General features: G+C 44.2%; 1 protein-coding gene across 5 annotated transcripts in view; it reads left to right on the top strand.

Moving 5' to 3' along the window:
• LOC137374264 (cell adhesion molecule DSCAM) overlaps window positions 1–18,358 on the top strand; it is a 555,631-nt gene that overhangs the window by 272,462 nt on the left and 264,811 nt on the right. The gene's annotated exons all lie outside the window — the stretch shown is intronic.

The raw sequence follows: 18,358 nt of genomic DNA, 5'->3' as shown, positions 1-18,358 counted from the left end.
TCAAAGTTCATAGAAAAGAAATATGATTGTCTTTGGACACAAAAAGTCATGATTGGATCAAATTCCCAGAAACCAATCAAGAACTTTTTAACAAAAGCAAAATGCTGCGAATGCTAGAAATCTGAAATAAGGACAGAAAATGGTGGAAATATTCAGCAGGACTGGCAGCATCTGTGGAGAGCGAAACAGAATTAACGGCTGGAATTTTAACAGCTCCTTGGCAACAGGCTGGGATGCAAGAAGGCTGGCAAAATGGCGCGGGAAGGTGTTGGATCCATTTTGCCAGTGGCAGGAAAGCGGGCGGACATGCCACCTGCTGGGAGGTCAAATGAGCCACTTAAGTGGCCAATTAAGGGCATCTTGCTGCCTCTGTGGGCATTTCGCCAGCAGTGAGGGGGCCTGCCGCAGTGTGGGGGAGACTGTCCAGTGCAACCTGGTGGCCTGCAGTGGGCTCGGGGGGCAGCCCTCCTTTTTGGGCACTCCTTGGCCCACTGAGGAGCCCCCCCAGCGACACTGGCAGCCGCCTCAGCAACGGCACCGCCTGCCCTCAGTGATCCTCCCACCTCCCAATCGTCGGGGCCTGCCTGCCTGGCTGGTCCCGGCGCCCCCAGAACTCACTTACCTGTCTTCGATACGCCCTCATCCTGCAGGTGCAGCCCCAGTGGCGGCCACTTAATTGGCCACTGCCAGGAAGATGCCTCTCTGGGTCCCACTGCAGGCCTAGGCGGGGTCACCTCCTGCTCGAGCCCCCAGTGACAGGACCTCAGCTATCCCAGTAAAATTCAGCCCAATGTTTCAGGTCGATGACCTTTCATCAGAACTGGGGAAAAATTAGAGATTAAACAGGTTTTAAGCAAATGTAGAGGTGGGGAAAAGGGAGGAAAGAACAAAAGGGAAGGTCTGTGATGGGTGGAAGGCAGGAGAGATTAAATGACAAAAGATGATAATGGGACAAGTATGGAAACAAAAGATGGGTCTAGATGAGGTTAAATGGGAATAGCAGAAACATTACCGACAGCTGCCATCTGAAAAAATGGGAGCAGTGGTTATAGTCTGCAATCTGAGTCCAGAAGGCTGTGAAGTGCTTAATCAAAAGATGAGGTTCTATTCCTCAATCTTCAGCTGGTCTTTATCAGAACTACTTTTGAATTCTATATCCCAAGAACATTGTGAGCATTTTAAATTGCATTTCTGACCAACAATGTTGCTGTTAATGATTTGTTCACCTATATCCCGAGCTCTCTTCTACCCTATTCAGTTTCTTATTTTTTAAGGTACAGGTGATGTTTCTATTTTTCTGCCAAAATGCATCACCTCATATTTTGTCTATGTTAAAATTCATTTGCCACGTATTCACCCAATCTATAAGTTTTCTAATGTCTTCTTGTATTATATTGTATTTTTCCTTGGTGTTACCTATACGCTCCCAGTTTGGTATTAACTGCAAGTTATGATCTTGAGTTCCTTATTCCTAAGTGCAAATCATTAATATAAATTATGATAACAATAGTCCCAGCACTGATCATTGTGGAACAGCACTTTCTCCTTTCCTCCAATCTGAATAACTATCCTTTACCACTACTCTGTGGTTTCTACTTATTAGCCAATTTGCTATCCAATCAACAAGGCCTGCATCATCTCCCTCTTTTGTGACGATAGATGCTAAGTATTCGTTAAGAGTCACATCTTCTGCCTCCAAATAGAGGTTATCTTTTTGATCTTTTATGGGCCCTACTCTTTCCTTAATTATCCTCTTACTCTTAATGTATTGATAAAACATCTTTGGGATCCCCTTGATTTTGCTTGCCAATATTCCTTTATGTCTTCTCTTTGCTTTCCTAATTTCCTTTTTGATTTCACCTCTCCGCTTTCTATACTCCTCTCGGCTTTCTATAGTATTGAGTCCTCAGTGTCTGACATAAGCTTTCCTTTTCTGCCTTATTTTACCCTGTAAGCTCCTTGACATACAGGGGGCTCTAGATTTGGCGTCCCATCTTTTCTCTTTGTGGGAACATGTTTACTCTGAACTCCATGAATCTCCCCTTTGAACACCTCCCACTGCTCTGACACTGATTTGCCTTCAAGTAGCTGTCTCCAGTCCTCCTTCTTCTCTTCTTCATTGGCCTCCTTGTCTCAAGAGACAATGGGTAAGCACCTAGAGGTGGTCAGCGGTTTTGAAGCAGCGCCTGGAGTGGCTATAAAGGCCAATTCTAGGGTGACAGACTCTTCCACAGGCGCTGCAGATAAAATTGGTTGTCAGGGCTGTTACACAGTTGGCTCTCTCCTTGTGCTTCTGTCTTTTTTCCTGCCAACAGCTAAGTCTCTTCGACTCGCCTCTCTTTAGCCCCACCTTTATAGCTGTCTGCCAGCTCTGGCGATCACTGGCAACTGACTCCTACGACTTGCAGTCGCGTTTGCAAACGTCTTTAAAGCGGAGACATGGACGGTCGGTGGGTCTGATACCAGTGACGAGCTCGCTGTACAATGTGTCCTTGGGGATCCTACCATCTTCCATGTAGCTCACATGGCTGTTTCCAGTCCACTTTTGCTAAATCACTTCTCAGCTTAGTAAAATTGGCCTTACCCCAACTTAGACTTTAACTCCTGTTCTATCTGTCCTTTTTCATAATTATGTTAAAACTGACTGAATTATGATCATTACCATCAAAATGCTCTTCCACTGCCACTCCTTCCACCTGCCCAGCTTCATTACCTAAAACCAAGTCCAGAACTGCGCCCTCTCTTGTTGGACTTGCTACATACTGGCCAAAAGTTATCCTGAATGCACCTTAAGAATTCTGTTCCCTCCATTCCTTTCACACTAAAACTATCCCAGTTAATATTGGGGTAGTTAAAATCCCCTACTGTCGCTGCCTTATTGTTTTTGCACCTCTCAGAGATTTGCCTCCATATCTGCTCTTCTATCTCCCTCTGACTGTTCGGAGGTCTATAGTACACTCCCAGTAGTGTGATTGCCCCTTGTTTGTTCCTAAGCTCAATCCATTTGGCCTCCATTGATGATTCTTCTAAAATATTATCCCTCCTTACAGCTGTAATTGCTTCTCTAACCAAAATTGCCACTCCCTCTCCCTTTATATCCAGCTCGCTATCTCATCTGAAAACCCTGTTGTGTCAGCTCTTACACTATTGTGAGAATGAAGAGTGCAGTATGTTAATTTAATTAGGTGCAAAATACAACGTATAGCAATCAGTCTATGTGGAAAATTGAGGCAGAACTTTCCGACTTAGCGCTGCAGTGAGTGAGGTTAAAGTAGACTTGTTTATCCTTTGGTGACTGTCCATGTGATGAGTTTCAACTCTCAGGCAGTCAATGGGAACACCAAAATGAGAGGGAAAGCCCTGCTCCGCAGGTGAAATTTCTGCTTTTGCACAACCTACTCCCCCACCCCCCCACCCCCACTACCACCCCCCAACATCGATCAATGCAAAGGAAGAATTAGCAGACTTCACTCATGTCTCCGTGGGTAAAGACACTGCCCAGTGTGGAACTGACCCATACAGCCAATTGAGATCCAATTGCTGGTCCAGCTAATCTCACCTGAGGCAGCAATAGGGGTGCTACATATTTGGCCTCAGCCTCCTTGAATTAGGGAAGGGAAAAGAGTCCATAGCAATGACTCCTGATCACTAGCCAGTGAAACCCTGCTAGAATTATGTATGTGAAAATTTCCAGCATGGGTAGAATCAGACTAGACTGTGAGATCCCCTGAGATTGAATGCCCCTTTGTTGAACAAGATGAAGTAGTGGAAGGATTTTCAGGCTGGCTAAAGTCTGACAGATCCTGATGTGAACACTACTTTTGTGGCCATAACCAACGTTCTAACAGCCGATAGGGTGGTTAATCCTACATGGGAGAGGGTTTTAAGGCATCTCACAAATGCATATGCTGAGGTGGGGGTCACCCACACCTTCCGACATGAATATCCTGCTGCATGTCAACTCAGAATTCAGAAATGGAGCTCCAGTCTCTACTTGCTGGGATTGCCTGGAGCAGTGTTTGAACCCTGCACCTTTCTGACTCAGAAGCAGGAATGCTAACCACTAAATCAGAAGCTCACTCCCACCCACTTGCATGAATTAATCAAGGCCTGCTGATAACTGTAGTCCTGTAACCCAACAGTAGTTTGATTATATCTGCTAATTGAGTTAATCCAATAAATAAAGGTATGACAGGGCACCTCAGACCCTGAAATGCACATCCTGCTCCATGTGGGAACTCTAGGGTGCTTCCTATGTCCTGGATAACCACAGGTGTGGGAAGTGTCATCAGTCTGGGTTTTGGAGCTTGAGGAACAGCTGACGTCCATCTGTGAGGATGAGTGTTTTGTGGATAACACATCTCAGGAGGTTGTCACCCCACAGCTTAAGAGAGTGCAGACAAAGAGGGACTGGGTGATTGCAGTCAGGCAAAAGAAAAGAGCAGGCTGATAGTTCAAGAGAGCATCCTGAGATGCTCTCTAACCAGTATTCAGTTCTGAATACTGATAGGGGAGAGGGTTCCTCTGGGGAGTGCAGCCACAGCCAAGACCATAGCACCATGGGTGGCTCAGCTGTATAGGAAGAGATAGTTATAGGGGATTTCATGGCTCGGGGAGCAGACAGGCATTTCTGTCTAGTAGACGTGACTCCAGGAGGCTATGTTACCTCACTGGTGCCAGAATCAAGGATATCACCTAGTGACTGCAGAATATTCTGAAGAAGGAGGGTGAACAGCCAGAGGTCATGGTCCATAATTGGTACCAATGACAAAGGTAGAAAGAGGGTTGAAGTCCTGTAGGCAGATATTAAGGAGTTAGGAAAGATATTAAGAAGCAGGATCTCAAAGGTAGTAATCTCCGGATTACTCCCGTTGGCACATGCTAGCAAGTACAGAAATAGGAAGATAGAGCAGATAAATGCATGGCTGGAGAGATGGTGCAGGAGGGAGGGCTTCAGATTCTTGGGGTATTTGGGCTGGTTCTGGGGAAGGTGAGATCTGTACAGGCCGGACAGATTGCACTTTAATGGGGCTGGGGCCAATATCTTTGTGGCAGGTTTGCTAGTGCGATTATGGAGGATTTAAACGAGCTAAGCAGGGGAATTCGAAGCTGAGCCTAGATTCTGAAGGGAGAAAGGCAGAGCAGGAAATGGAAGGCAGAAAATTAGCAAAAAGGTTTGGAAGGCAGAGCAAACAAAAGTTGGAAAAGAGACAAAAAAGGAGTCCAGTTGTGCTTAATGGTATATACTTCAATGCAAGGAGTATAGTGAATAAAGCAGACAAGCTGAGGGCACAGATTGACACGTGGAAGTATGATATTGTAGCTATTACTGAAACATGCCTTAGAGAAGGGCAGGAATAGCAGCATAATGCTCTTAGATACAGGGTTTTTAGTTGAGATAGAGAGGAGGATAAAAAAGTGAGGTGGCAATATTGATTAAAGAAACAATTACAGTCATAGGAAAGGATGATATGAGAGTTCATCAGATGAGGCTATATGGAACAAAAAGGAGGCAAACACACTGCTGGGAGCATACTATAAACCTCCAAACAGTCCGAGAGAGAACAGCAAATTTGTCGGTAAATTTCTAACAAATGCAAAAACAATAGGCCTCGAATAGTGTGTGGTGTTGGGAATGGGGTTCAATTATCTTAATATTAACTTGGATACAGTCAGTATAAAAGGTACAGACGGCACAGAATTCCTAAATTGCATTCAGGAGAACATTTTGGTCAGTATGTGACAAGCTCAACAAGAGGAGGGGAATTCTAGATTTTGTTTTAGGGACTGAAGCTGGGCAGTTGGAGGGGGTATCAGTGGAAGAGCACTTTTGTGGTAGTAATCATAATTCAGTTAGATTTAGCATTATTATGGAAAAGGACAAGATAAAATACAAGTACAGGTTCTAAACTGAGGGAAGGCTGAGTAGCAGTTTAGCAGGAGTGGGTCAGAAACAGCTACTTGAAGGGACATCAGTGTCACAGCAATGGGAGGCACTCAGAAAGGAGATTCAACGGGTTCACTGTAAACATGTTCTCACAAAGAAAAAGGGTGGAACAGCCAAACTTACAGCCCCATGGATTTCAAGAACATAAGAAATAGGAGCAGGAGTAGGCCATTCGGCCCTTCAAGCCTTCCCTGCCATTCAATAAGATCATGGCTGATCTACCCCAGACCTGAACTCCTCTTTTGTGCCAGCTCCTTATAGCCCTCAACTCCCCGATATTTCAAAAATCTATCTACCTCCTCTTGAAATATTTTCAGTGATCTAGCCTCCACAACTCTCTGGGGTAGAGAATTCCAGACAGTCACTATCCTCTGAGAGAGGAAATTCCTTATCATCTCAGTTTTAAATGAGTGTCCCCTTATTCTGTAACAATGTCCCCTAGTTCGAGAATCCCCCACTAGCGCAAACCTCTTCTCAACATCTAGCCTGTCGAACCCCCTTCAAAATCTTATACGTTTCAATAAGATCACCCCTCATTCTTCTAAACTCTAATGAATAAAGGCTCTTCTTCCATCGCCTTTGCCTCCATGCTCACTTCTTTGACCAGGAGTCCTCCCCCCCGATCAGCTGACCCATTCACCCGCCTCCAGCATTCTCCTTCTACCTGGACCCCTCCTTCTGGCCTCTTACCTGCTCTTGATCTTTTCATTGAAAACTGTCGGCGAGACATTTCTCTGCCCCCCTCACTCACTCTAACCTGTCTCCCTCTGAACTTGCTGCACTCCGTACTCTCAGGTCTAACCCTGACATTGTCACCAAACCTGCAGACAAGGGTGGTGCTGTTGTTGTATGGCGTACTGACCTCTATCTTGTAGAGGCTCAGCGCCAACTCTCAGACACTTCTTCCTACTTCCCCCGGACCATGACCCCACCACTGAACATCAAGCTACTGTCCACAGAACTGTTACTGACCTCATCTCCTCTGGAGATCTTCCCTTTACAGCTTCCAACCTATCAGTCCCACAACCCCAGACAGCCCACTTCTACCTCCTTTCCAAAATCCACAAACAGGACTGTGCCGGCAGACCCATTGTTTCAGCCTGTTCCTGCCCCACTGAATTTATTTCTTCCTATCTTGACTCTATCTTTTCTCTGCTGGTCCAGTTCCTTCCCACCTACACCTGTGACTCTCTGACGCCCTACGTCATTTTGACAATTTCCAGTTTCCTGGCCCCAACCGCCTCCTCTTCACGATGGACGTCCAATCTCTCTACACCTCGATCCCCCACCTGGACGGTTTGAGGGCTCTCCGCTTCTTCCTTGAGCAGAGGCCCAACCAGTCCCCATCCACCACCACCCTCCTCCGCCTGGCTGAACTTGTTCTCACATTGAACAACTTCTCCTTCAACTCCACTCACTTCCTTCAAGTAAAAGGTGTTGCTATGGGTACCCGCATGGGCCCTAGTTATGCTTGTCTTTTTGTGTGATACATCGAACATTCTTTGTTCCAGTCCTACTCAGGCCCCCTCCACCAACACTTTTTCCAGTACATTGATGACTTTATCGGTGCCGTTTCCTGCTCCTGCCCCAAACTGGAAAACGTTATCAACCTTGCTTCCAATTTCCACCCTTCTCTCACCTTTACATGGTCCATCTCCGACACTTCCCTCCCCTTCCTCGACTTCTCTGTCTCCATCTCTGGGGATAGGCTGTCTACTAATAGTCATTATAAGCCCACCGACTCCCACAGCTACCTCGACTACACTTCTTCACACCCTACCTCCTGTAAGGACTCCACTCCATTCTCTCAGTTTCTCCATCTCTGATGCATCTGTTCTTATGATGCTACCTTCCATGACAGCGTTTCTGATATGTCTTCCTTTTTCCTCAACCGAGGATTCTCCCCCACTGTGGTTTGACAGGGCCCTCATCCGTGTCCGGCCCATTTCCCGCACCTCTAACCGCACCCCTTCCCCTCCCTCCCAGAACTGCAACAGGGTTCCCCTTGTCCTCACTTTCCACCCCATCAGCCTCCATATCCAAAGGATCATCCTCCACCATTTCCGCCACGTGCAGCGTGATGCCACTACCAAAGGCATCTACCCCTCCCTTCCCCTGTCAGCTTTCCGAACGGATTGTTCCCTCCTCGACACCCTGGTCCACTCCTCCATTACCCCCACCACCTCTTCCCCTTCCCAAGGCACCTTCCCCTGCAATCGCAGGAGGTGTAATACCTGCCCATTTACTTCCTCTCTCCTCACTATCCAAGGCCCCAAACACTCCTTTCAGGTGAAGCAGTGATTTACTTGTACTTCTTTCAATGTAGTATACTGTATTCGCTGCTCACAGTGTGGTCTCCTCTACATTGGGGAGACCAAGCGCAGGCTGGGTGATCGCTTTGTGGAACACCTCCGCTCAGTCCGAAAGCATGACCCTGATTGCTGGCCATTTTAACACTCCCCCCTGCTCTCATGCTCACATCTCTGTCCTGGGATTGCTGCAGTGTTCCAGTGAACATCAATGCAAGCTCGAGGAACAGCATCTCATTTACCAATTAGGCACACTACAGCCTGCCGGACTGAACATTGAGTTCAATAATTTCAGAGCATGATGGGCCCCCCCATTTATTTTTAGTTATTTTTTGTGTTTATTTTATTTTAGTTTGTTCAGTTTGTTTCTACTGTACCGACCCACTGTGTTTTTTTCATGTTTGTGCTTGTGGCTGTTCAGTTTTCAGTCCATTAACACCCTATCTGAACTAATGCTTTCTCTTTCAGCACACCATTAACACATTGTTTGCCTTTGCTTCATGACCTTATGGGTCAGTTATACTCTGTGACCTTGTCCCATCAACACCTTCTCTTTTGTTATCTCTTGCCCCACCCCCACTTTACTTGCTTAAAATATTTTACATTTCTTATATCTGCCAGTTCTGAAGAAGGATCACTGACCTGAAACGTTAACTCGGCTTCTCTCTCCACAGATGCTGCCAGACCTGCTGAGTTGTTCCAGCGTTTCTTGTTTTTATTTCAGACTTCCAGCATCCGCAGTATTTCACTTTTATTGAATAAAGGCCTAACCTGTTTAGCCGTTCTTGATATGTCAACCCCTTCATCCCAGGAATCAGCCTAGTGAATCTCTTTTGAACTGCCTCCAATGCCAGTATATCCTTTCTTAGATACGGGGACCAAAACTGTACACAATACTCCAGGTGCGGCCTCACCAACTCACCGACTTCCCTATTTTTAAACTCCAACCCCCTAGCAATAAAGGCCAAAATTCCATTTGCCTTCTTATTTACTTGCTGCACTTGCATGCTAACTTTTTGTGTTTTATGCACAAGAACACCCAGATCCCTCTGTGCTGCACTTTTTTGAAGTCTCTCTCCATTTAAATAATAGTCTGCCTTTTGATTCTTCCCACCATAGTACATGATCTCACAATTTCCTACATTAAGCTCCATCTGCCAAGTTTTTGCCCACTCACGGAACCTATTTATATCCCCTTGCAGTTTCCTTATGTCCTCATCACAACATGCCCTCCCACCTATTTTTGTCTCGTCAGCAAATTTGGATATATTACACTCTGTCCCCTCCTCCAAGTCATTCATATAGATAGTAAATAGTTGAGGCCCTAGGACTGATCCTTGTGGCACTCCACTAGTTACGTCTTTCCAACCTGAAAAAGACCCATTAATCCCGACTCTGTCTTCTGTCAAGGAGCATAGAGAGTAAGATAAGGCAAAAAAGGGAGGCTTATGTCAGATACTGAGAGCTCAATACTACAGAAAGCCTAGAAGAGTACAGCAAGTGTAGGGGTGAAATCAAAAGGGGAAATAAGGAAAGCAAAGAGAGGACATGAAAAAGTACTGGCAAGTAAAATCAAGGAAAATCCAGGATGTATAAGACTTTGGTTCGGCCACATTTGGAATACTGCGTGCAGTTCTGGTCGCCACATTACCAAAAGGATGTAGATGCTTTGGAGAGGGTGCAGAGGAGGTTCACCAGGATGTTGCCTGGTATGGAGGGCGTTAGCTATGAAGAGAGGTTGAGCAGATTAGGATTATTTTCATTAGAAAGATGGAGGTTGAGGGGGGACCTGATTGAGGTGTACAAAATCATGAGAGGTATAGACAGGGTGGATAGCAAGAAGCTTTTTCCCAGAGTGGGGGATTCAATTACTAGGGGTCACGAGTTCAAAGTGAGAGGGGTAAAGTTTAGGGGGGATATGCGTGGAAAGTTCTTTACGCAGAAGGTGGTGGGTGCCTGGAACGCGTTGCCAGCGGAGGTGGTAGACGCGGGAACGATAGCGTCTTTTGAGATGTATCTAGACAGATACATGAATGGGCAGGAAGCAAAGAGATACAGACCCTTAGAAAATAGGCGACATGTTTAGATAGAGGATCTGGATCGGAGCAGGCTTGGAGGGCCGAAGGGCCTGTTCCTGTGCTGCAATTTTCTTTGTTCTTTGTATTATGAGTGCATGAAGAAAAAGAGGATAACTAAGGAAAGAGTAGGGCCTATTAGGGACCAAAATGATAATCTACATGGAGGTGGGGAATGTGGGTAATTGTTCTCAATGAATACTTTGCGGCTATCTTCACAAAAGAGGGGGCCAATGATGATGTCATAGTTAAGAAGGAAGACTGTGAAATATTGGATAGGATAAACATTATAAGAGAGGAAGTATTAAAGAATTTGATGTCTTTAAAAGCAGATTTTTAAAAAATTCATTCATGGGATGTGGGCATCACTAGCTAGGCCAGCATTTACTGCCCATCCCTAATTGCCCTTGAGCACTACGAGGCCCAGATGAAATATATAAGCAGCAATACAAAAGCAAAATACTGCAGGTGCTGGAAATCTGAAACAAAAACAGAAAATTCCGGAAATACTCGGTCGGCCAGGCAGCATCTGTGCAAAGAAAAGCAGAGTTAGCGTTTCAGGTCAATGACCTTTCATCAGAACGGGCAATAGTTAGAAATGTAATAGGTTTTGAGCTTGTGAAAGTTGGGAGGTGGGGGAAGAAGAACAAACGGGAAGGTTTGTGATAAGGAGGGCAGGAGAGATGAAATGACAAAAGGTTTCATGGTACAAAGCCAAGTAAAGAAACAGAGGATGTGTCTGGATGAGGTGTAGATGGCAGGAGAGCAGCCGTCCAAACACAAAGTAAAGAGATTAAGAAAGAAACAAGGTTGTGGCGGGGGCACGGGGGCTGGTGGTGGAAACAAACCAGCAAAGAAAACATGAGAAAAGGAATAAAATGGGGGCAGAGGTCATGACCTAAAATTACTGAACTCAATGTTGAATCCTTGAGGAACAGCACCTCATCTTTCAATTGGCCATTTTACAGCCTTCCAGACTCAACAGTAACAGAGAAAGTTGAACGGAATGTAGTGGATGTTGTCGATCGTGATTTTAAGAAAACATTTGATAAAGAACCACATAAAAGGCCGGTTAACAAAATTGAGGATCAGGGAATAGGAGGGCCATCGTTCAATGGATAAAAAAATTGTCTCAAGGACAGCAAACAGCGAGTCATGGCAAATGGTTGTTTTTCAGACTGGAGGATGGAGGAGACAGTGGTGTTCCCCAAGGGTCAATGCTGGGACCATAGTTTTCTTTGCTATATATAAATGACTTGGATCTTGGAATATAGAGTAGAATCTCAAAATTTGCTAATGATACCAAATTTGGAGGTATGGCAAACAGTGGGGATGATACAAACTGCCTGCAACAGGACATAGATAGGCTAGCAGAATGGGCAGGTAGAATTTAATACTGACAGGTGTTTGATGATGCATTTTGGCAGAGGGGTTAGGGTAAAGGCAGTATTGACTTCTAAAGAGTGTGCAGGAACAGAGAGACCAGGGTGCATGCGCATAGATCTTAGAAGGTGGCAGGACATATTGAGAGAGTGGTTAGTAAAGCATATGGGATCTTGGGCTTCATAAATAGAGGCATAGAGTACAAAAACAGGAAAGTGATGCTGAACCTTTATAAAGCTCTGGTTATGCCCCAATTAGATTATTGTGTTCAATTCTGGTCACCACACTTTAGGAAAGATGCGCGGGTCCTTGAGAGGTTGCGAAGGAGTTTTACCAGAATGGTTCTAGGGATGAGGGATTTTAGATACAAGGTTTGATTGGAAAACCTGGGGTTGTTCTCCCTGGAGCAAAGGAGATTGAGGGGGAGATTTGATAGATGTGTACAAGGTTATGACAGGCTTAGTTAAGTTAGGCAAGGAAAAAGTGTTCCCATTAACTGAAGGTACAAGGACTAGGGGACACAGATAGAAGGTTTGGGCAAGAGAGGCAGGGGAAATATGTGGAAAATCTTTTTTACACAGCGAGTGGTAATGACCTGGAAGTCACTGCCCATGAGGGTGGTGGAAACAGAGACAATCAATGACTTCAAAAAGTAATTGGTTGGGCACTTGAAGGAAATAAACTTGCAGGGCTACGGGGATCGAGCGGGACTGATTGGATTGATCCGCGGAAAGCCGGCATGGACTCGATAGGTCGAATGGTCTCCTTCTATGCCGTAAATGACTCTAAATTGGCTGCTGGTTTTCCTGTTACAACATTGAAGGCACTGGCTGTTAAGCACTTTGAGATGTCCTGAGGACATGAAAGGCGCTATTTAGATGCAAGTCTTTCTTTTCATACATTCATTCCAATGTGAGGTGTGAGGGACTGCAACTGCCATGAAAAATAAAGTAATTTAATGGCCATCGGCAGCTTATAAAAACATTCATTATGTGAATGGTTAATGGTGTTCACTACAGGGTAGGAAATAACGCTTGTTACAGTCAGCATTAAGCTGTAGACATGTTCTGCTAGTGCTGATAGACTGAGAAATCTTCTCTTGAAAAGTAAATAATATATATAAAAAAAAATCCCAGGCTTCTATTATGGATGAATTATGTGTAGAATTTCTCAAAAAACATTGGATTAATAATAACCTGATTTCTTTGCATTTAAGGATGACAGTCAGAAGAAATTAGATTTTTCTGCAGTAAAGTGAGTTTGATTAAATTAAATGTGCCTGGAGAAGAGAACGTTCTCTGGGATCAGCAAGGCAATCAGCGCATGTCATTCCTGATGGCGGGAGCTCTCTGAATGCTTTGAAGTAACACTGACTCGCTGTTTAGTCCTTGTTGCTGATGACAGCCTGTCTGTATTAATAAAAAATGCTCTTCTTTCTAAAGGCGATGTTACAAATATACATATAGAAAGTTTTCCTTTACATCATTATTTTGGGTTGGCTGTTTGCCAGGGCTAGTGAAAAGAGAACGCATCTCTGATTCTGTTTTCTGTTCAATATAATGCACATATACTCACACACACACACACACGCACACACTTCATACTTACATGCACACATACATGCACACATACTTACATACACACATTTACATGTATAGGCTTACATACACACACGCCAACACGTATACATTCACACATACGTACTTATATACACGCACATTTACATACACACATTTATATACACACACACGCGAACACATACACATTCACACATACATACTTATATGCAGACATATTTACATACATACATTTACATACACACATACATGAACACATAGACATTCACATATACATACTTATATGCAGACATAAGTATATACACACACATACACCCACACAAACAAACACATATACACACATAAACACACATCTACTTACATACATACAAACCAAGGACTGTAGCAGTTCAAAAAGGCAGCTCAACACCACCTTCTGGCAATTTGGGATGGGCAATAAATGCTGGCCTAGACAGCGATGCCCACATCTGATGAATGAATTTAAAAAATTACAATTACACACACTTACACACGTCCACAAAAATACACTTATGCACACACACACACAAATACACTCTCAGATTTATACATACACTTACATATACATATATTTTCATGCACCCACACATATACATAAACATACTATTTAATTACCTGTAAAATGCTATTAGACATCCAGAAAATGTGGCTCTTCAACCCCAGTGATCTGCTCTCGCTGGAGCTACTTACTGAGCAGCATATGCAGGTGCCCAGACATAGTTAGCCTGCTTGACCATTTCAGTCAAGAAAGAGCCTTTGGCATGATGAAATCTACAGAGAAAAACAGAAATCAGTGGAAAACTGGAAGGTTTTTGTGAATGTTGTGTTTCTACAGGTAAGGGATATTTGTCCTAGGACAGGCAATTTGAGCTCAGGTAACGCATGGGTTGGCATTGCCTAATGAGAAACTGATTTTTAACAGAGCAAAAGGGTGTTAGGTTCAGTTCCCAGTCTAGGCCAAGTTAGATGATGCCAGGCTGGATGACATTAGTGCAGCTACAAATGATGAAAAATGGCCAGGGTTAGGGAAGGGAAATAAACCAGCAATGGTTCTTACTTTTTGTTGTTTGGTAATCCCTGCTGGAAATGTACATGTATGGAGGTTGATTGATAACGAGATTGGCCGGGGCTTTGCTGCTCCCCAGAGACATGAAGCCTCCTGGCACTCACTGTGTGGACTTAGACATGAAAAAATAGCCTTTTGGCAAGGTAATGGTGTATGAAATCGTATTGCAGAATGAGTCGATAGGACGGGAGATTCCCCAATTTGATAACTGAGGAATAACAGTCAGGAGGTCAGTGCATGGTTTATCGGTGACATGGATCTATTCTCCTGCAATGACCCTTAAACCATAAGCAGCAGCTTTCTGCAACCCAATATATATTTGGCCATGAGCTTTGGGACCAGTTAATGGCTTGCAATGGTCTTTCTCTGGTTAGGTACATTAAGACACAAGCTTTCCAATTTAAGCTATTATTTGAGTTTGAGCCAGTTAAAACTTTAACTGAGGGAAAAATGAAACATACCAACAGCTCCCTCTGCATACTCAATGTGGAACATACATTTTATTCAGTTCATCACTTGTCTCTGAACAAGCAAATACCATATAACGTTGACTGTTTCTGTTAGTCTCTTCTTTGATTTCCAGTAGTTTTGGCTGTCAGGCGTATCATATATAAAACATATGTGGCATCTACTGTGTCAGGTTGATGTGACCTTTCAGAGATGTAATCAGCCAAAGCTTGCATATATTCCTCAGGATCATTGAATTGCATAACACTCAATTATTTAATCTGCACCGAAACGCAAAGGACTAACATCAAATGATTTCAAATGTCGTCTCCTTACTTGTGTGAGACTCTGAAATGTAAATACACTATTTCTGAGGCTCAAGAATCATTTGCTTTTGATATTAAGTCCTGGCTGGTTAATAGAAGCAGTTAGTAATGATAGAGGGGAGGAAAAATTGTTTAGCATGTCAGTTTGATTTTATTTGTTGAATTGTCTGGATAACTCGTCACATTACTTTGTAGTACAGGTTCTCAGGATTCAGTTCCAGTGGGTAATTTTGCTGTCAGGGTAAAACATGTCCTAAATAGTTCAGTCTCCTCATGGTATGCATGTATTTCAACCAAATTTTCACCTTCCTCCACTTAGAGACATTTAATACAATGCCAATCACAGTAAATGTAATACTTTACTATGCAAACTTGCAAAAAGAACCTCTAAAACCCAAGATTCTTTTTAAAGAACTATTGATGGGCTGAATGGCCTCCTTCTGTGCTGTAAATGACTCTATTGTTTCCCACTTTTTACCTTCCTATCCAATTTATGTACATACTTTTTTCAGCTGCTGGACCGCAGATCTATTGAAATCAATTTTACAACTTATCGTGGCAGGATTTCAACTTATGATTACTGAATTGAATGTCCAATGCCATAACTAATAGGCTACCATATCCAATTTCTAAACAAAGAGCAAAAGAAGAAACATAAGATGCTGGAAACACTCCGCAGGTCAGCTAGCATCTGTGGGTAGAATGGATAGATTGACGTTTCAGTTGTGGACCCACAGATTAGTTCCTTGGGAACTGGCAGCTCTTCTGAATGTCAGCAGACTATTTGGCTATGACAAACATCAGAGTCAACTTACCCAATAACCACACACATGGGGGGAATTTTATGTTCTCCCCACAGTGAGTTTGGAGGTGGGGGAAAGCATATAATAGGGTGAGATGGTGGCAGGGATGGAGGGACCCTGCCAACTTCCTGCTTCCGCCAAAATTAAGTCTGGAGAGGGAAGACAAATTAAGGTCCTGAGCTGGACAGTTAATGCCCAATTAAGGACCTCATCCCAACACCGCCACAATTAGCCATGCAGCGGGTGGCCCTGTTGCCGCACGGCAATCATGGCACAAAAAACTGTGCGGCTGCTTTCCGGCACCGGCAGATGGGTGTCCCTCGTTAAAAGACACAGTACCTGAACGAGGAACCCGGCATTGGGAAAGGGATGGGGGGGTGGGGGAGCGGGGGGGCACCTGCTGACAGCTACCCCACTGCCCTTGCTAACCACTCTCCTAAACCCCTCTCCCCTCACGACCGCCACCCTGCGAGACCCCTCCTGCCCTGACCTACCTGTGGCCTGGGTCCAGCGCTGCTCTTGAGCCTCGGGTGGGTGCTCCATTGGTAGCAGCCACCGCCCCCAGGGTGGCGCTGCTCAGTTAAAGAGCTGCTGGCCTCTGATTGGCCAGCAGCTCTTAGAGACCAGGACTTCGTCGCCGGTGTCCACCTAAGTGCCTATTTTGCACTAAATTCGGCGGGCCTCCCATAGAAGAGGCGACACAGGGTTCTCAGCGTCGATTTTTCTGGATGTCCAAACCCCCAGCGTGCAGATAAAATCCCAGCCATTAGCTTCTTAGCGGGGTGGCCAGTAGCACAAACCCTTGCTGCTGCTTGGCTGAAGTTGCTTACTGAGCTCACTGAACACATGCCAGTGATCAACTTTAGGGCCTTCCTTATCTCTACAGCTCTAGTGCATGATGGGCCATGCACTTACTAAGTGAGCTATCTAATGTGCCAGAGGTATTTAAATTAAATATAGCACTGTTTTATTCTTCAGAATGTACCTCTAAATAACTGGTAGAAATACACCAGACTGGGAACCGTGCATCTTTCAGCGTTGGCTTAGTTGGCAGCACTGTCATCTCTATGTCAGCAAGTTGTGGATTCAAGGTCCACTCTAGAGACTGCAGCACAAAAATGTCTGCGACACTGCGTGTAGTACTGAGAGTGCTGCACTGTCAGAGGTGCCATCTTTCAGATGAGACATTAAACTGAGGCCCGGTCTGCCGTCTCAGGGGGACATAGAAGATCTCACAGCACTATTTTGAAAAAGACCGGGAGAGTTATCCCCGTTGTCCTGGTCAATATTTATTCCTCAATCAACATCACAAAAAAAAACAGATTATCTGGTCACATTGCTGTTAGTCGGATCTTACTGTACGCAAATCGACAGCTGCATTTCCTACATTACAAAAGTTACCATACTTCAAAAGTACTTCATTGACTGTAAATCACATTGGGATATCCTGGGGTTGTGAAAGGTGAAATGATAATCTTTCTTCTTCTCATGCAATAGTTAATAGACCAATTAGGAACAAATTTTGAGTTACTTGATATTTAGAGTCATTCAGAGATACTAAGATTCAAATGAGGTGGTTGCTGCGCAGACAGTTTGCTTTGAGTAGCAGTGATGTGAGAACATTTTACAGAATGGCACAGACACGAAGGGCTGAGTGGCCTGCTTCTATGCCGTAATTTTTCTATGGTTGTACGATTCTAAAATGGCATAAAGCGAAGGCGTGAAGCCTGGACCTGTAGTTTTGAATTTTCCGTATCGGTGTTGCTTCCAGTTGTGACATTGTAAACACTTGCCTTGTTAACCGTTGATTGGTTTTTCACTCTGTTATTCATGCAGGTGATTCGTGGGAATGGGAAAGAGAGACCTTTTCTTTCTTTTCACTTATCCCTGTGTTGGTAACACTATAGGAGGTTGTAACCAGGTGGGAGGTTTCTACAGAATGCGCCATTCGATATTACCACCAATATTTCAACAATATTGTATGACAGTCTGAATTGGGACTGGTGGGATCAAATGTGGCATCCACTGGAATTTTTTGCAATAAACCCTGTTATTTTTGAGGTATCTGTTAGATGGCTTGCATTTTGGTTTTCACATGGTTCCCCTTTTCCCTCTCCCCTCATTTGAATTTTAATGCAATGTCAATGTTTATTTTAGTTTCTAAAGCTGACAGATTACTTTATTGTCACAATTATTGTATAAATACAGAATTGGGCAAATGTTAGAATTATATAAACTGCTAGCACATTAGGAACCAATTGGTCCATGTGCAATCCACAACTAGTCCCATACCTCCTTCTCTCCCCATAGCAGGCTACGTTCCTCTGCTTCAAAAGTTTTTCCCTTTTAGCTATGGTTTCTGCCTCAACTACTATTTGTGCAAGGTATTCAATGCTCTCACAACTCT

This window comes from Heterodontus francisci, chromosome 10 (genome assembly GCF_036365525.1).
Source record: "Heterodontus francisci isolate sHetFra1 chromosome 10, sHetFra1.hap1, whole genome shotgun sequence".
Taxonomy (NCBI): Eukaryota; Metazoa; Chordata; class Chondrichthyes; order Heterodontiformes; family Heterodontidae; genus Heterodontus; species Heterodontus francisci.
The sequence above is the reverse complement of the archived record's forward strand: the minus strand, read 5'-3'. Positions and strand labels throughout refer to the sequence as shown.